This window comes from Oncorhynchus tshawytscha, linkage group LG03, assembly GCF_018296145.1.
Source record: "Oncorhynchus tshawytscha isolate Ot180627B linkage group LG03, Otsh_v2.0, whole genome shotgun sequence".
In the NCBI taxonomy this organism is placed as follows: Eukaryota; Metazoa; Chordata; class Actinopteri; order Salmoniformes; family Salmonidae; genus Oncorhynchus; species Oncorhynchus tshawytscha.
In genome coordinates, this window is record NC_056431.1 from 10,751,247 (window position 1) to 10,772,086 (window position 20,840).

A 20,840-nucleotide genomic window follows, 5' to 3' on the forward strand; every position below is an offset into this window, starting at 1 on the left:
GAGAGCATTGAGCAATTCCCAAGCTTGTGTGAGTGAGGGCATGCTGGTAAAGTGCATAGTGGGTGGAGTTGTGTGTGTGTGTGTGTGTGTGTGTGTGTGTGTGTGTCTGGACGTGTGTCTGGACGTATGTCCCCTCAGCATGTGCTGTGTTTGGTCACAGGCTGAGATCAGCAGGGCTACCTGTGCTAAACGGTTTCCTCAGCACTCTCCCTCAAACACAACCTCTGTTCCATCTCTCTCAGACAGACACACTGTGACCAAAGCCACATTCTAAACACACATCTTATGTTCTCCATAGCAACACAGCATCCTCCATGCAATCTGCCCTTCCAAGCACTACCTTAAACACAGCCTGGCTGGTTCACCATGGCAACGCCAACGTCTGGTTGAGTACACACACACAGGCAGCGCAGCATGGACAGGCCCAGGGCTGGCTGAGATGTGGACCCGGCATATGTCCCCTTGACAACCCAGAGAGAGAGTGAGCAGGCAGAATGTAAAAGTGGTTGAATATGTGGGTAGAGAAAGAGTGTCCATCACATTCTACCACATATCTTCGCCACACTAACATGCACTCTCATTCATTTAATTGAATTAGCTAACTATTCATCCTCACCCTCCAGTCTCTCCTCACTGGACATGTGACACATTCAGGCGATAACACAGTACACACACACACACACACACACACACTGCTTTAGACACTGTCAGGCGATACCACTGCACTATAGAGTAGATTCTGACCTTTGACCTCCAGAGTTCTTCATCTGGCTGGTTGAGGTTTTTCTGATTGCTGTGTCCTCAGACAGAGATATACGCACTCTTCTGGTTGGCCTCTGGAGTTATTACCTCTGCATCCGCACATACTGATTACATCTGGTGTGTTCACCCTTTCTCTGTTTCTTATACACACACAACCACTGACTGCGTACATGTCCTCTACTACAGAACAAACTGCACAAAGCAATGAGGCTGAAAAGATGGTCGTGTAGATTGTCACTCCCCTTCGGCTTGTTCTAGTGCAGACACGGGCATATTTCACCCAGGCAATGACCTGCAGGCAGAGCGCTACAGAGAACTATCTTCACGTGGACAGATTTTGGGGTGGAATCAGCCCTCTCGCTTTGCCTGTTCCTCTGCTATAGTGTACAGTGCCTTCTGAAATTTTAAACGGATTCAATTGAGATTAGTCATTGGCCTACACCCAGTACTCCATAATGTCAAAGTTGGAAGATGTTTTAGAATTTTCTTCACATAATAAGTTACATGGACATACAATTATCTGTAAGGATCCTAAGTTGAGCAGTGCATTTCAAACACAGATTCAACCACAAAGACCAGGGGGGGTTTCCAAATACTCGCAAAGAAGGACACCTACTGTATTGGTAGACGGGTGAAAAGAAAAGCAGACATTTACTATCCCTTGGAGCAAGGTGAAGTTATTAATTACACTTTGGATGGTGTATCAATACACCCAGTCACAAAAATACAGGCATCCTTCCTAACTCAGTTGCCAGAGAGGAAGGAAACTGCTCAGGGATTTCATTGTGAGGCCAATGGTGACTTTAAAACAGTTACATAGTTTAATGGCTGTGATAGGAGAAAACTGAGGATGGATCAACAACATTTTAGTTAGTCCATAATACTAACCTAATTGACAGTGAAAAGAAGGAAGCTTAAAGAATAAAAATATTCCAAAACATGCATCCTGTTAGCAACAAGGCAACTAAAGTAATACTGCAAAGAAATGTGGCAAAGCAATTCACTTTTTGTCCTGAATATAAAATGTTATGTTTGGGGCAAATCCAATACAACACATTACTGAATACCTCTCCACATTTTCAAGCATAGTGGTGGCTGCATCATGTTATGGGTATGCTTGTAATCGTTAAGGACTGGGGAGTTTTTCAGGATAAAAAGAAAAGGAATGGAGCTAAGCACAGACAAAACCCTAGTGGAAAACTTGGTTCAGTCTGCTTTCCACCAGACACTGAGATTAATTCACCTTTCAACAGGACAATAACCAAAAACAATGCCTAATCTACACTGGAGTTGCTTACCAAGAAGACAGTGAATGTTCCTGGGTGGCCGAGTTACAGTTTTGACTTAAATCTACTTGAAAATCTATGGCAAGACCTGAAAATGTTTGTCTAGCAATGGTCAACAATCAATTTGACAGAGCTTGAAGAATTTTAAAAAGGATTATGGGAACATTTTGCACAATCTAGGTGTGGAAAACTCTTAGAGACATAAAGACTCTAAGAGTCTTTAATCACTGCCAAAGGTGCTGATACAAAGTATTTGACTCGGGGGTGTGAATACTTATTGTAAATGAGATATTTCTGCATTACATTTTCAATACATTTGCAAACATTTCTAAAACATTATGGGGTATTGTGTGTATGAAGAAAATGCAGGCTGTAACACAACAAAATGTGGAATGAGTCAAAGAGTATGAATACTTTCTGAAGGCACTGTTTGTTTTATCAGGAGCTAAAATGTCTGACATGTTGGTTAATGACATCACACGCAGCTCTCACCATGCCACCCTAACTAACTGTCCCTCTGATTGGTGCTGGAGAATATATTATTATTAAGTCTCAGCTTGTCCCTGCGGTCCCTCTTATTCAATTATAGGTGAAAGTCAAAAGGGGGTGTGTTGTCGGTATACTCGCCGGAGCTTAGTAAGCATTTAAAAGGCAAAGACGTAATGTACTGTACTTAGACAGTCAGCAGTATATCTCCAGCTGATTTATATCGACATGCATGGCTCACCTGGGCGAAGTCATTTATCCTGGGTAGAGCATCTGGGCTACACATGTCTTTGTTACATTTGATGAACGGTGTGTTATGTGCTTACAATTAACAACAATATGCAGTGACATTATTGATTCAGTTTCCTGATGTTTATATGCAGTACATGTTTGCCAGCATACAGCCTTTCTGTACAGTATGACAACTCTGAATGAGATACAGTAGGGCAACTCTGAATGAGATACAGTAGGGCAATTCTGAATGAGATACAGTCAGGCAACTCTGAATGAGATACAGTCAGGCAACTCTGAATGAGATACAGTAGGGCAACTCTGAATGAGATATAGTCAGGCAACTCTGAATGAGATACAGTCAGGCAACTCTGAATGAGATACAGTAGGGCAACTCTGAATGAGATACAGTCAGGCAACTCTGAATGAGATACAGTCAGGCAACTCTGAATGAGATACAGTAGGGCAACTCTGAATGAGATACAGTAGGGCAACTCTGAATGAGATACAGTCAGGCAACTCTGAATGAGATACAGTAGGGCAACTCTGAATGAGATACAGTAGGGCAACTCTGAATGAGATACAGTAGGGCAACTCTGAATGAGATACAGTAGGTTGCCTTTGAATGAAGGAGATGTGTATGCGGTGGCAGCAACTGTTACATCCCACTGGGCAAAAACTGGTTGAAATAACGTTCTTTCCATGTCATTTCAAGCCAAAAAATGTTATGTGATGTGAAGCAACGTGGAAGACTAATTGGGTTTGCAAAAAGTCATCAATGTGAGGGCATTTCATATGTTTTTCACCAGACTTTTAACCTAAATCCAATGATTTGGTGAAATGTTTTGTTGATTTTACGTTGAATTCACGTTAGTTGACAGCTCAACCAAATGTAAATAAAAACTAGACGTTGAACTGATCTGTGGTCTGTGCCCAGTGGGATAAGATTGAGGTACTATCTTCAGTGTCTTGACAAACAGACATGTTTTCCTTGACACATCGAAGACATTCATCCTCCTCCTCCTCCAATTCTTTCCTCAGCTACTCTGAAGCATATTGAATAGGCAGTGTTGGCAAAGGAGGTACTGTATAGTATGTGCAGTAAGGCTATCTGTGCCTCCGCACCCTCCTCTCCCTCCTCTTCCTCCCTCCCCATTCTTCCTCCCCGGACCCCAGTCCCCTGCCGTGTGCCTCATTGAAGCAGACTGCAGCTCTCACGGCCGTTTACTGAGATTGTGCGGCAGCCCTAACGTGCTCTGGCACCCTCGTTACAGGAGCTGCTTTCACTCGTTAATTCACTCAGCGCTCCGCCAACAAGCCAACGTAGAGGCGGGGGGAGGAGTGTGTGTGTAAGAAAGAGAGTGTTGTGAGAGAAAGTGTGTGTGTGTAAGAAAGAGAGTGTTGTGAGAGAAAGTGTGTGTGTGTGTAAGAAAGAGAGTATTGTGAGAGAAAGTGTGTGTGTGTGTGTGTGTGTGGGGGGGGGGGCAGGCAGAGTACTACCAGGGAGGATAGGGGGTAGGATGCCTGCCAGATTGTAGCGTTTTCAATGCCATTGAATATTTAGAGTGTGTCAGCTTGTGTGAATAGAGCTTGTCATTCTGCATGCTGTATGGAGTGCATGTTTACCCAGAGTGTCTCCTGTTGGCCAGGAGCTCACATTATCTCACTGATGTTTTAACTTATACACAATGAGGAGCAGACCGATAATATTCTGGTGTCTATGAATGGAATTAGTCCACTGCTCCACCAGGAGCTAGCATGCCATGTTTTTTTACACATTCAAAGCTGTTCATTTTAGTCTATTCAAACTGCCTTTCAAAGGAAACAAGCACACTTTAAGATCAGGTGGGGCCAATTCGTGGGTGTGGAACACTCACCTGAACACACTTAATAAGATAGAGGATGGAGAGTGTTTTGTTCTGTTGATGCTGAGAACGTAATGTTTATGTTTTTAAATAACATTCTTAGAATGTTCTCTGAACGTTACTGAAGTGTTCTTGTGGGACGGTTGTATGCAAAATAACCATAGGACCGCCATGCTCTCACCAAGCTCTAAGAAACATATTGTTCTCAGAAAGTTATGTGCTAGCTGGGGTGTAACTAAGAATATTTTTGAAAGGTGATATAAACTGATATGAGTCAGTCATTCACAAAGGAGCAGATTTCTGTCTAACCAAAAGTGAGTGGCCACGTCTGTGGCCAGAGAATAGTTATGCAATACTGAAGCAGGTAGGTAGTGACCTCAAGGTCGGGGGGATTATGGGAACACCGGAGGGCAGAGAGAGGCAGGGGAGGTGATGCCGGGGGCTGTTTTTCTATTCATTTCTCTCTCCATCTCTCTTCCTCCCTCCCTCATGACTGTGGCCTCAAAAGAGAGGTCAGGGATATGGTCAGGGTTGGAGTTGGTGATTTTTCTGCCTGAGAGCATCATGAATGGGGCACCCCATCAAACAGCAGATAAACTACTCCATAATATATTTGTGTGTGTGTGTGCGCACAAGCATTAATGCACACGTCTGTGTGTGTGTGTGTGCATGTATTCTTGTGTAAGCGTATGTGTGTATGTCTATGTGTGTTTGCTATTCACATTCTCCCACATTTTGGCCTACCTCTCCTTATTTACACATTCATGAAAACACATCAATGCCTGGGCTGAGTCGGTGGGTCAAGAGGCCAAAACGCTAAACGTGTTTCTGCGTTTGAACTCCCTACACCTCTGTTTGACTTTGGCTCTGATGTTGGCAGTTGTGAGCGCGCTTAGTGTGTTTCACGCTCCAACGCACAACCTCTCCTTCATAGCCGTGGTGCTCTGGGCTCCTCTCAGAAGGGTTCTGGAACACTGACATACAATATTGATCTGACCATCCCATCCTTCCAATTCCTTGTCAAACAATCACAGAGACCTCTGAGGTCCTCCATAATCTTTTCCAGAGTTCTGTTGGGTTTTTTCTTTGCTGTCTGTACTGTAATTGGCTTTAGTTCAGCTTGCTTTGTTGTTTGGTTCTTTTTCTTTTAGTTGTGGGTCATACAGTTGAAGTTGGAAGTTTACATACACTTAGGTTGGAGTCATTAAAACTTGTTTTTCAACCACTCCACACATTTTTTGTGAACAAACTATAGTTTTGGCAAGTCAGCAAGGACATCTACTTTGTGCATGACACAAGTAATTTTTCCAACAATTGTTTACAGGCAGATTATTTCACATATAATTCACTGTATCACAATTCCAGTGGGTCAGAAGTTTACATACACCAAGTTGACTGTGCCTTTAAACAGCTTGGAAAATTCCATAAAATTATGTCATGGCTTTAGAAGCTTCTAATAGGCTAATTGACATCATTTGAGTCAATTGGAGGTGTACCTGTGGATGTATTTCAAGGCCTACCTTCAAACTCAGTCCCTATTTGCTTGACATCATAGGAACATCAAAAGAAATCAGCCAAGACATCAGAAAACAATTTGTAGACCTCCACAAGTCTAGTTCATCCCTGGGAGCAATTTCCAAATGCCTAAAGGTACCACGTTCATCTGTACAAACAATAGTTCAAAAGTATAAACACCATGGGACCACGCAGACATCATACCGCTCAGGAAGGAGACGTGTTCTGTCTCCTAGAGATAGACGTACTTTGGTGTGAAAAGTGCAAATAAATCCCAGAACAACAGCAAAGGACCATGTGAGGATGCTGGAGGAAACAGGTACAAAAGTATCTATATCCACAGTAAAATGAGTCCTATATCGACATTACCTGAAAGGCCGCTCAGCAAGGAAGAAGCCACTGCTTCAAAACCACCATAAAAAGCCAGACTACGGTTTGAAACTGCACATGGGGACAAATATCGTACTTTTTGAAGAAATGTTCTCTGGTCTGATGAAACAAAAGTAGAACTGTTTGGCCATAATGACCATTGTTATGTTTGGAGGAAAAAGGGGGATGCTTGCAAGCCGAAGAACACCATCCCAGCCGTGAAGCACGGGGTGGCAGCATCATGTTGTGGGGGTGCTTTGCTGCAGGAGGGTCTGGTGCTCTTCACAAAATAGATGGCATCATGAGGAATGGAAATTAGGTGGATATATTGAAGCAACATCTCAAGACATCAGTCAGGAAGTTAAATCTTGGTTGCAAATGGGTCTTCCAAATGCTTGGGGTCATTATCCATAATTCCAAAGTTGTGGCAAAATGGCTTAAGGACAACAAAGTCAAGGTATTGGAGTGGCCATCACAAAGCCCTGACCTCAATCCTATAGAAAATATGTGGGCAGAACTGAAAAGGTGTGTGCGAGCAAGGAGGCCTACAAACCTGACTCAGTTACACCAGCTCTGTCAGGGGGAATGTGCCAAAATTCAACCAACTTATTGTGGGAAGCTTGTGGAAGGCTACCCGAAACATTTGACCCAAGTTAAACAATTTAAAGGCAATGCAACCAAATACTAATAGAGTGTATGTAAACTTCTGACCCACTGGGAATGTGATGAAAGAAATAAAACCTGAAATTAATCATTCTCTCTACTATTATTCTGACATTTCACATTCTTAAAATAAATTGGTGATCCTAACTGACCAAAGACAGCGAATTTTTACTTGGATTAAATGTCAGGAATTGTGAAATACTGAGTTTAAATGTATTTGGCTAAGGTGTATGTAAACTTCTGACTTAAACTGTACATATTTTATGTTTAGAACTCTCTTTAGTGTGTTATGATCTTGCCTGTCTGCTGCACTTTTTCAGGTTTATGATTCCTGATTTTTCTAAATCAGTGAAGCCCACACATTGTCTTTTGACAAACTCTCTTATGTCAGAGAGAAGAGAAGAAGTTAAAGGGAGCGAGTGAGAGAGATAGAGAGGGATGGAGAGAGGGAAAGAGGAAGGGAGAAGGGGGTGAGGTAAGGACAGGGGTTTATCATTAGCATATCTAAGGAGAAGGTAGAAGAAAGGGATGGAACGTCCTATTTTGCTTTTTGACAGATAACAGTCTAAAGCCCTGTCTTGTTTCCAAGCAATAACAAATATATACCCCTCCTGTCTTCTTTCCCACCTCTCTTGTTTTCCTGGGAGAAATATGCTTACTCCTGGCGAACAGGGGGAACAGGGGAAGACATATTGTCCCGTGAGGAGCCTTGAAGAGCTCTTTGATACATTGAGATTATTACAGGGCTCTGACAGATTTTCCTGCTTGTGTGTGTGCGTGTGTGCATGCGTACGTGCTCGCAGAGCCGACTCCAGGCATAAGAGACATAAGCAGTCGCTTAGGGACTCTGGCCGCTAGGGGGCCCCGATCAGGAACTCAGTCAGAGTCTCAACGTAATATTGAGAGTAAGAATAGTAGAATATAGAAGGTGCAATTTAAACATTTGGTTGTGCATCAGCAGGTTTTCTATTGTTATGTCAGTCACTGACAGTCACTCAATGAGCCATGTCAGCTAACAATTTTTAGATGGTAAGTTAGTCTAGCCAGCTATCTAAACTTGTAGTAATCATACCCGCCGGGCATGCAGGGCATGTGCCCAGGGGCCCTGACCTCCAGGGGGCCCCCATTGATTTTGTTAGTCACTCTCATTCACATATTATATTAACATGGCATAAGTCATGGCAAAATGTGTAGAATTGCAGGAAATTAGCTTTAAAACTGCAAACATTTCTCTCGACCCCATGGCAAAATGTCGAGAATTGCAGGAAATGTACATTAAAAAGTCAATGTTTCTCTCTGCCGTCAATAGGTGGGCCACTAAAATGCTTGCCATCCATTTGTTGGAGACTTCCTCGTTGTCAGTCATTCTGAGTGGACTCAGTGTGGAAAGCTTAAAGAAATGCTGATGAGATTTTGGAGGTCTGACTCCTCCGAGTTTTTGGCAGTCTCAGGGAGTTTGCTCCGATCGTTCACCACGTGAAGTGATTATGCTGCAAATGGCCCTTTTGTTATCTTGGGGAGGCAGTCAGTTGTAAATAGCTGCAGAGTTATCTGAGCAGCACAGTCAGTCGGAGAGGAGACGAGTAATTGGATAATTAATTTAGTCTTGGACAGGTCAAACGGATTTTCCTCATCTGCTTTTCCTTTCCGGCGCTCGCTCTGTGGCAAGGTTTCCAGGACACGTAATTGATGTATGTGTGTGTGTGTGTGTGTGTGTGTCTGTGTCTGTGTGTGTGATTGATGTCTGCCATGGACGGATAATTACAGCGCATTCATCTCCCCTCACCCTCTCTCCCTCACCCTCTCTCCCTTTCACCCTCTAGACATGTAGGATGGATAATGATGATGACATGAGAGGTTGTTTCAAATGACATGTTGTTGTTTCAAACACACACTATACCATATTTAAAGGGATAGTTTACTCAGGATACAAACTAACATGATTTTCAACCTACCTTGCCTGCAGTTGAGTCAAGAAGGCAGTTTTGGAATATTTAGTTTCCTTTCAACACTTAATAGCCATATTTGGTTACTGTTAGCAATCTCAGTAACACTTAACATTAAACTGTTCTTGTGCCTGTGTAATAATCTGTCATTACTTTTGGAGCAACATTTTATTAGCATGTTGTTACATAATGCTTTGGTAATTGCATTAGAATTGCATAGCAATGAGCGGAGTTTTTGTAACAAGGGGAATAGTGACTGTTCATTAATTCCACTTCTGTCATAACTCCATTATTATGCAATTATAAAGAAATTTCCAAAATCCTATGTATCACCAATGTTGCTATTGTAATAATCACAAGGTTAGTATGTCATGATATGACGAAATCAAATGAAAATGTTGCTCTTGCTTTTTTTCACATGTGTATTTTTTGTGATTTCACATAAGTTTTGTTTTGGAGTGTCACTGAGTGGATTCATAGGAGCATTGCCGATAATCACTGGAGTGTAACAACGGGAGGAACCAGAACAACTCACAGCCCGATTGGCACACCGCCCCTTGTGAGAATGCAGGTACAATCATGCAGATGTATTCCCATTGGTTCACTGCATATTGAAGCCTGTATTTAAAGCCTTGCAAGAAGCAGCATCAGGGAAGAACCGCGTGGGGCATTGATGAGGAAGGAGCACAGACGAACAGTGAAGTAACAGGGAAGTGCATCGTTTTTAACTATTTTCCACTGGACTGGGTGATTTTAAAGAATCAATTTAGGATTTTAAGGAGTAGACTGGTTTATTGTAAATACATATATTCAAAGATAATTGTGTAGCATTTTACTGCTCAATATTTCTTTGTGCCTCAGGCCTAACCCAGAGGTGGATCAGGAGTGGACCGAGCAGAAGGAATACCATGAAAGGACTTCCCCACCCCTTTAATTCAACACTAGCCAATTAGTGTGTGGCCTTGTTACGTTCCACAGTTTGTGTTGTTGTGGGTTTGTATGTGTGTGTATTTCAGCAAATGCCTTCCTGGATTCTAAGCAGCTGATTGACCGGCCCCATTGCAGATTGGAGCTCTGACCCGTCCCTCTCGTCAGGGGATACAGGGTATACAGCTGCCTCTGCAATTACCAACTCCGTCTCCAGCTTGATAAAAGCTAGTATTCCTTCCCCAGGGAAGAGAGCTTCTTTTTTTATGTCCTGTGTTGATTGTTGTGGCAGTCTGTAAAAGTTTTGTGGATATTATTTTGTAGCCGCTCCTTCCTAGGTATGTGTATGCCAATAGGACTTAGTGTTTTTGGTTAATTGAAATGGTTCATGTAAATTATTGCTGTATTATTCTGTTTAATTTGTTCCCGGGGGGAACGCACCTTAGGCAAGAGGCCTGTGGGCATACATAACCCGTATTATTTAAACTGTCTATGCACACTAGGTAAGACCTCGGTGGACCACCCCCTGTATTTTGGTTTGCGCACCAGGTTAGGTAAGTAGTGGGAAGGCAGTAGGTAGGAGATGGGACTTTTACTTTTTTGCTTTGGTTCCGTCCAGCCCCTTTTCCCCACCATACCGTGTTTAAGGAATAATAAATTCCCTGTAAACAGTATTTTTCTCTGCCTCTGTTGTCGTTCCCCGCACCTACGATCACATATTATTTTCACTCCATGGCGAGTTGAGGTGTAGCTAACAGGCCTAAATGTTTACCTATTTATTTCTGTTCAAAATAAATGTCCATACTTTTTGCTGAAATCTTGCCTCCTTGTGTTTTTTGCTTCCTGTGATTCGCACCCAACTGGTCACTAGAACTCAAACTTTATACAGTTAGGAGTCCTGGTGCTCCAAATCTCCACCAGGTGGCGTAGTCAGGGTTTTATGACTATGCCACATACAGTGGGGCAAAAAAGTATTTATTCAGCCACCAATTGTGCAAGTTCTCCCACTTAAAAAGATGAGAGAGGCCTGTAATATTCATGACAGACAAAATGGGGGAAAAAATCCAGAAAATCACATTTGTAGGATTTTTAATGAATTTATTTGCAAATTATGGTGGAAAATAAGTATTTGGTCACCTACAAAAAAGCCAGATTTCTGGCTCTCACAGACCTGTAACTTCTTCTTTAAGAGGCCCCTCTGTCCTCCACTCGGTACCTGTATTAATGGCACCTGTTTGAACTTGTTATCAGTATAAAAGACACCTGTCCACAACCTCAAACAGTCACACTCCAAACTCCACTATGGCCAAGACCAAAGAGCTGTCAAAGGACACCAGTGGGGTCAAAATGATCCCAAGAACGGTGAGCAAAAATCCCAGAACCACACGGGGGGACCTAGTGAATGACCTGCAGAGAGCTGGGACCAAAGTAACAAAGCCTACCATCAGCAAGGGCATTGAAGATGAAACGTGGCTTGGTCTTTCAGCATGACAAACACACCGCCCGGTCAACAAAGGAGTGGCTTCGTAAGAAGCATTTCAAGGTCCTGGAGTGGCCTAGCCAGTCTCCAGATCTCAACCCCATAGAAAATCTTTGGAGGGAGTTGAAAGTCCGTGTTGACCAGCAACAGCCCCATCACTGCTCTAGAGGAGATCTGCACGGAGGAATGGGCCAAAATACCAGCAACAGTGTGCAAAAACCTTGTGAAGACTTACAGAAAACGTTTGACCTCTGTCATTGCCAACAAAGGTATATAACAAAGTATTGAGATAAACATTTGTTATTGACCAAATACTTATTTTCCACCATAATTTGCAAATAAATTCATTAAAAATCCTACAATGTGATTTTCTGGATTTTTTTTCTAATTTTGTCTCATAGTTGAAGTGTACCTATGATGAAAATTACAGGCCTCTCTCATCTTTTTAAGTGGGAGAACTTACACAATTGGTGGCTGACTAAATACTTTTTTTGCCCCACTGTATAAGAACTTGATGTCAAGTGTTACTGTATTACCTTATGTCTCACTCATTATAAAAATATATTTGTTAGTTATTTTGATGCTGCAAAAGTGGTCTACTCTAACGTCGAGGGGATTCCATGTTCCTCATGTATTTAATTCTAGTCAATAGGCTATGTTAAGATTCATATCTAAGAGCCCTCCAAACCATTATATTTACACTAATTCACCAACTGTTGTAGTTTTTGGTTCTTCATCAAATACTCAGCTGCTATCAAATATTTTTTTTATTTTCAAATAACTTCAAATATGATTTGGTTTTCTGAGGTATTCAAAATACTTTAATTATTATTTGGTTTAATGAGACGTGTATTTGAATATCAAAGAAAATAGCCTCTTAGTTTAAAATCTATATAAACTCTTTTCGACTACATAGAGCAGTGGTTCCCAAACTTTTTATAGTCCCGTACCCCCTCAAACATTCAACCTCCAGCTGCGTACCCCCTCTAGCACCAGGGTCAAGTGTTTTTTTGTTGCCATCATTGTAAGCCTGCCACACACACACTATACGATACATTTATTAAACATAAGAATGAGTAAGGTTTTGTCACAACCCGGCTCGTGGGAATTGACAAAGAACTTTTATAGGACCAGGGCACAAATAATAATATAATAAATAATTTTGCTATTTATTTAACCATCTTACATATTAAACCTTATTTGTTGATCGAAAATTGTGAATAACTCACCACAGGTTAATGAGAAGGGTGTGTTTGAAAGGATGCACATAACTCTGCAATTTTGGGTTGTATTGGAGAGAGTCTGTCTTAAATAATTTTCCACACACAGTATGTGCCTTTATTTAGTTTTAATGCTAGTGAGGGCCGAGAATCCACTCTCACATAGGTACGTGGTTGTAAAGGGCATCAGTGTCTTAACAGCGCGATTTGCCAAAGCAGGAAAGTCTGAGCTCAGCCCAATCCAGAAATCTCACATTTGACATTGTCCCTAAGCCTGAGTTCATTTGCACACAAAAAATCATACAATGATGGAAAGACCTGTGTGTTGTCCTTGTTAATGCAGACAGAGAAGAGCTCCAACTTCTTAATCATAGCTTCAATTTTGTCCTGCACATTTAATGTTGCAGAGAGTTCCTGTAATCCTAGATTCAAATCATAAGGTGAGAAAAAACATAACCCAGATAGGCCAGTCGTGTGAGAAACTCGTCATCATGCAAGCAGTCAGACAAGTTAAAATTATGGCCAGTAAAGAAAACTTTAAGCTCGTCTCTCAATTTAAAAAAAATGTGCCAATACTTTGCCCCTTGATAACCAGCACACTTCTGTATGTTGTAAAAGCATTGCATGGTCGCTGCCCATTTCATTGCATAGTGCAGAAAATACACGAGAGTTCAGGGGCCTTGCTTTAACAAAGTTAACCATTGTCACTATTGTGTCCAAAACGTCCTTCAAGCTGTCAGGCATTCCTTTCGCAGCAAGAGCCTCTCGGTGGATGCTGCAGTGGACCCAAGTGGTGTCGGGAGCAACTGCTTGCAGGTGTGTTACCACTCCACTATGTCTCCCTGTCATGGCTTTTGCGCCATCAGTACAGATACCAAAATGAGCAGCAGCTACGTTTGGCTACATACAGCTACCTGTATTTGACATTGTGTTGTTATTTTGTTGAACACTAGATGGTTTAATTTTATGGCAGTGAAACAAGGCTACTCAGGCGAGAAAAACATGTACCCAAATGTATGGAAAATCTAAATGGACTGTTTGAAAATGTTAACTTTTTTTTTAAACCAAAAATATTTTTGGGGCACTGTGCATACTCCATTTTGGGAATACCTGACCTAGAGTATTTGAAACTACTTTCTTCCCAGGTCTGTAATGAGATCCAGAACATCAACGGGATCCCTTGTTGCCTCTAAAGAGAGCTCATTATAGTGATTATTATCCTGATTAGTCCTCAATAAGATCCTGTGGAGAGAATGAGTACATGCTCCCCCATCTACCACTGATTGACATCTAACTGTCACCCCCCCATGGTTTACACAGAACACAAATCATATCTGCCCTACTACTGTTTTATCCCTGCACTGCTTTCTGGGAAATTAGCCAACGAGAGGAGGCCAGTTATTAAATCCATCTATTCGAGGGCCGAGCCCACTCCTTTATTAGTGCCTTGTCTTGCATTGTGGTGGGCTAGCTACTTGAATCATCATCAACCTCATCATCTCAAGGGTTCATTATAACTGATGGTCTATTGATGAGTCCATTCACTCAGATCAGAGAGGAGGGCCAGATGGAGATGATGGAGATGACTGTTGAAGCCTCGTCTCCCAGTGCCCTCTCTATGTGGAGAACCGATGCAGGGAGAAAGGCTACTTAACATTATTTGTGATTATGTCTCATAGTGGTTAGCTGTTGGCATGGGCTCAGCGGAACCCTCGCCTGTTTCCATAGCGTGTCTTTTAGCGAATGTGTGTGCATTTTAGTGAATGTGTGTTTATGCGTACACGTGCATGCATGAGTGTGTGCTTGTTCTATGAGCGCGTGCTTGTTCTATGGGGGTCGGCGCCCCGTACGTCCCTGCCTTATAGTAGGGCTGAAATTGCCTTTCTTGGGGTACAGCAGATGCTTTGAAGTGGAACAGCGGTTAGAAGCTTTTAGTCTTTTGTGTGTTGGTCAGATTTAGGACAATAAGAATGGTGCAGGTAAGTGAACGGAGGTAGAGCAGAATGGAACTGTGGAGATGGAGAGAGAGCTCTGACGGCGAGGGCTTTTAATCTCCATTAGCCCTGCATAATGCCTCCTTTCAGGGTTGATTTGATTTGACAGGCGTTGCTCTGGAGTCCGCGCCACCCATCTTGCCCACGCCCCAGCCCCATGCATTGTGAGCGCTGACATTACCCCCCTACCACCACCTACCACCTCCTTATGTCTAATATAAATCTGCTCTAATAACTTTCTATTGTTCAAGCCCATTGGGGGTGAGAGAGAAATGTACATACGCAAGTTTGAGGGAATTCTGACAAGAAAACTACCACGTATTTTACACTGAAAAAGTTAGAAAAAATGTGGCGGTCATTTTGTTCCTCTATCTAAATGTGGTGTTGAGGTTTTAGGAAAAGAGTCTGTATACCTGGTCAAGTCACTACATATACATCATAGCTGTGTTTAATATTTGTCAGATGTCAACTCAGTTCCTTTCCAGATAATGGCAGCTTCTGTTCTTGAGTACTATTATAATGTAAATCCTGTAGAAGGATGTTGTCAGGTATAAGTGGAATGCAGCCTGATAGAAGTCTTTGAAGTGGTATTTCTGGCATAATGCACTGCTTTGGTTGGTACAGTGAGGGACTGTGAGAGGAGAAGTACGGAACTGGCCTTGTTAACAATGAAACTGAAGATGAGGTAGAGCTGGGCGATATGGACAAACATCCATATCAAGATAAATTGCCAAAATGTATGCGATAGCGATAAATATAACAATAAGTTTATGACATTAATGTGCACCACAGTTTAAAAAAATGATCCTTTGAACTACTAGTTTGATGGTTGTACTGTAGCCATCAATTGTCTTGTTAACAATCACCCATATTAGCAAGCTTATTTCATTTCAAACATTTCTCTAGTACAGGGTACTTGTAATGAATAATATCAGCAAAATGCCTGCGATAAGTGATCAGTATGGTCGGTGTCGATCATTTTCAGTTCATCATCCCAGCTCTAAGATGAGGTACAGCAGAAAACATACACATAAACTTGCTGTGGTGCACTGAGATTTGAGAGAAAGAGAGAGAGAGAGAAAGAGAGGCACTGAGTGAGAGAGAGTATGAGATAGACAGTAAGAGAGAGAAGGGGGTGATGAGGAGGGAGAGAGGACAGGTTCTTGTCCTTGAGAGGAAAACAACAATTGGCTGTTCTGTTCTTTTCTTGTTCTTCATGGAAATGCACTACAAAGCTGTAACAGAGTAATATTCCCTGGTAAACAGACACGGACTTTGAATAAAGAACAGGTTCTACTGCTGAACACTGAAAGAGAGAGACAGTGTGGGAAAATAAAAATGGAGGGGGGACTGGGGCGGAGGGGGGGTAGGGGTGGTGGGTCTTTGCATATGGAGTTATTTTTCCATTGTCCATTTTAGTCTTTTAGCGGACACTCTTATCCAGAGCCACGTCCAGTTGTAAAAGCCCTACAGTGATATCAACACAGGCCAAAAGGGAAATGAAATCTACCCCGGGTCTGATAACAGTGGTCTTGAAGATAAACATCCACATGTATTATAGACATGCCATTATGACCAGTGCTCCCTACCACCACTACTACCACTGTCCCACGCTATATCTCCATGTGATGGGGAGAATGAAGGGCCCATGGTGTTTGCATAGCCCTTAGTTGAACTCTCGTGGTGCAGCTTGAGCACGATGTGCAGCCAAGCAGATGAACGATCCTTTGACAAATCACCTCGACCTGCCCCCTTTATCAAACCCTCCCAACCCCCAGCCCCCACCTACCTCAGCCCACCTCAATCACCATTATCTTTGTGACTCGGCACCACTGGAGGTCACATTCAATGACGAGTGCAAAAATGGCTTTCTTTCTCCCTTTATCTTTCTCTCTCTCCATATCTGTTTCTCTTTACCCCCCTCTCTCTTTGTGCTCTCTCCTTCCCCCTCTATCTACCTATCCATCTTTCCTCCCTCACTCTCTGTATGGCTGTAGGGCCGTGTTCAGTGTAATTTTAACATGCTCTGTACATACAGTACCAGTCAAAAGTTTGGGACACACCTACATTGTAGAATAGTAGTGAAGACATCAAAACTATGAAATAACAAATATGGAATCATGTAGTAAACTAAAAAGGTTTAAACAAATCAAAAATATTTTATATCTGAGATTCTTCAAAGTAGCCACCCTTTGCCTTGATGACAGCTTTGCACACTCTTGGCATTCTCTCAACCAGCTTCATGAGGTAGTCAACTGGAACAGGTGTGCCTTGTTAAAAGTTAATTTGTGGAATTTCTTTCTTTCTAAATGCATTTCAGCCAATCAGTTGTGTTGTGACAAGGTAGGGGTGGTATACAGAAGATAGTCCTATTTGGTAAAATACCAAGTCCATATTATGGCAAGAACAGCTCAAATAAGCAAATGAAGGTCAGTCAATACGGAACATTTCAAGAACTTGCAATAACCATCAAGCGCTATGATGAAACGGGCTCTTATCAGGACCGCCACAGGAAAGGAAGACCCAGAGTTACCTCTGCTTCAGAGGATAAGTTCATTAGAAATTGCAGCCCAAATAAATGCTTCACAGAGTTCATGTAACAGACACATCTCAACATCAATCAATCAAATGTATTTATAAAGCCCTTTTTACATCCGTCGATGTCACAAAGTGCTATATAGAAACCCAGCCTAAAACCCTAAACAGCAAGCAATGCAGGTGTAGAAGCACGGTGGCTAGGAAAAACTCCCTAGAAAGGCCAGAACCTAGGAAGAAACCTAGAGAGGAACCAGGCTATGAGGGGTGGTCAGTCCTCTTCTGGCTGTGCTGGGTGGAAATTATAACAGAATATGGCCAAGATGTTCAAACGTTCAAAGATGACCTGCAGGGTCAGATTATAATAATCATAGTGGTTGTAGAGGGTGCAACAGGTCAGCACCTCAGGAGTAAATGTCAGTTGGCTTTTCATAGCCGATTATTCAGAGTTAGAGACAGCAGGTGTGGTAGAGAGCGGGTCCAAAACAGCACGTCCGGTGAACAGGTCAGGGTTCCATAGCCGAAGGCAGAACAGTTGAAACTGGAGAAGCAGCATAACCAGGTGGACTGGGGACAGCAAGGAGTCATCAGGACAAGTAGTCCTGAGGCATGGTCCTAGGGCTCAGGTCCTCTGAGAGAAGAGAGAGAGAGAAAGAAAGAGAGAGAGAGAGAGAGAGAGAGAGAGAGAGAGAGAGAGAGAGAGAGAGAAAGAAAGAGAGAGGGGGGTGGGAGTGAGAGAGGGAGAAAGAGTGAGAGAGAGAGAAAGAGAGAGAGAAAGAGAGAAAAAGAGAGAGAGAATTAGAGGGATCATACTTAAATTCACACAGAACACCAGATGAGACAGGAGAAATGCTCCAGATATAACACTGACCCTAGTCCCCCCGACACATAAACTACTGCAGCATAAATACTGGAGGCTGAGACAGGAGGGGTCGGGAGACACTGTGGCCTTGTCCGACGATACCCCCGGACAGGGCCAAACAGGCAGGATTTATCCCCACCCACTTTGCCAAAGTACAGCTCCCACACCACTAGAGGGATATATTCAACCACCAACCTACTACCCTGAGACAAGGCCGAGTATAGCCCATGAAGATCTACCCCACGGCACGAACCCGAGCTCTATAGGAGAAAGCCCTGCCTCCAGCTGTTTGCTTAGAAATTCTAGGGACAGTTAGGAGGCTTGCGTCTTGTGACCGTAGCGTACGTGTAGGTATATACGGCAGGACCAAATTGGAGAGATAGGTAGGAGCAAGCCCATGTAATCCTTTGTAGGTTAGCAGTAAAACCTTGAAATCAGCCCTAGCCTTAACAGGAGGCTAGTGTAGAGAGGCTAGCACTGGAGTAATATGATCACATTTTTTGGTTCTAGTCAAGATTCTAGCGGCCGTGTTTAGCACTAACTAAAGTTAGTTAGCCGGAAAGTAGAGCATTGCAGTAGTCTAACCTAGAAGTGAAAAAAGCATGAATGAATTTTTCTGAGTTTTTGGACAGAAAGTTTCAGATTTATTCAATATTACAAAGATGGAAAAAAGCTGTCCTTGAAATATGTTAAAGATTTCACTTTTATTGAACCAGATAGTCCAGTTGAGAACAAGTTCTCATTTACAACTGTGACCTGGCCAAGATAAAGCAAAGCAGTGCGACATAAACAACAACACAGAGTTACACATGGGACAAACAAACGTACAGTCAATAACACAATAGAAAAATCTGTGTACAGTGTGTGCAAATGTAGTAAGATTAGGGAGGTAAGGCAAGAAATAGGCCATAGTGGTGAAATAATTACAATTTAGCATTAACACTGGAGTGATAGATGTGCAGATGATGATGTGCAAGTAGAGATACAGCAAAAAAATAACAATATAGGGATGAGGTAGTTGGGTGGTGTAACGTTCGTCGTCTTCCTCTGATGAGGAGTAAGAGATATCGGACCAATTTTCAGCGTGGTAAGTGTCCATTTTAATGTACTACTGAACACTACAAAATACAAAATAACAAAGTGAAACAAACGAAACAGTCCCGTGTGGCACAAACACTGACACGGAAAATAATCATCCACAACTCAAAAGTGAAACCAGGCTACCTAAGTATGGTTCTCAATCAGGGACAACAATAAACAGCTGCCTTTGATTGAGAACCGTACCAGGCCAAACACAGAAATCCCAAAACATAGAAAAAGGAACATAGACAACCCACCCAACTCACGCCCTGACCATACTAAAACAAAGACATAATAAAAGAACTAAGGTCAGAACGTAACAGGTGGGCTATTTACAGATGGGTTGCGTACAGTTGCAGTGATCGGTAAGCTGCTCTGACAGCTGCTGCTTAAAGCTAGTGATGGAGTCTCCAGCTTCAGTGATTTTTGGAATTCGTTCCAGTCATTGGCAGCAGAGAACTGGAAGGAAAAGCGTCCAAAGAGGTGTTGTCTTTGGGGATGACCAGTGAAATATACCTGCTGGAGCGAGTGCTACGGGTGGGGTGTTGCTATGGTGATAAGGCGGGGCTTTACCTCGCAAAGACTTATAGACGACCTGGAGCCAGTGGGTTTGGCGATGAATATGTAGCAAGGGCCAGCCAACGAGAGCATACAGGTCGTGGTGGTGGGTAGTATATGGGGCTTTGGTGACAAAACGGATGGAACTGTGAAAGACTGCATCCAATTTGCTCAGTAGAGTGTTGGAGGCTATTTTGTAAATGACATCGCCGAAGTCGAGGATTGGTAGGAAAGTCAGTTTTACGAGGTTATGTTTGGCAGCATGAGTGAAGTAGGCTTTGTTGCGAAATAGGAAGCCGATTCTAGATTTAATTTTGGATTGGAGATGCTTAATGTGAGTCTGGTAGGAGAGTTTACAGTCTAACCAGACACCTAGGTATTTGTAGTTGTCCACATATTCTAAGGCAGAACCGTCCAGAGTAGTGATGCTAGTCGGGCGGTCAGGTGCGGGCTGCAATCGGTTGAAGAGTATGCATTTAGTTTTACAAGCATTTAAGAGCAGTTGGAGGCCACGGAAGGAGTGTTGTATGGCATTTAAACTCGTTTGGAGGTTTGTTAACACAGTGTCCAAAGAAGGGCCAGATGTGTACAGAATGGTGTCGTCTGCGTAGAGGTGGATCAGAGAATCACCCAGCAGCAAGAGCGACATCATTGATGTATACAGAGAAAAGAGTCGGCCTGAGAAATGAACCCTGTGGCACCCCCATAGAGACTGCCAGAGGTCCGGACAACAGGCCCTCCGATTTTACACACTGAACTCTATCTGAGAAGTAGCTGGTGAATCAGGCGAGGCAGTCATTTGAGAGACCAAGGCTATTGAGTCTGCCGATAAGATTCGGAAAAGGCAGATAGGTTTTTCTTTTTCAAGAGAGGCTTTATTACTGCCACTTTTGCTGAGTTTGGTACACATCCGGTGGGTAGGGAGCCGTTTATTATGTTCAACATAGGGGGGCCAAGCACAGGAAGCAGCTCTTTCAGTAGTTTAGTTGGAATAGGGTCCAGTATGCTGCGTGAAGGTTTTGAGGCCAAGACTATTTTTATCAATGTGTCAAGAGATATAA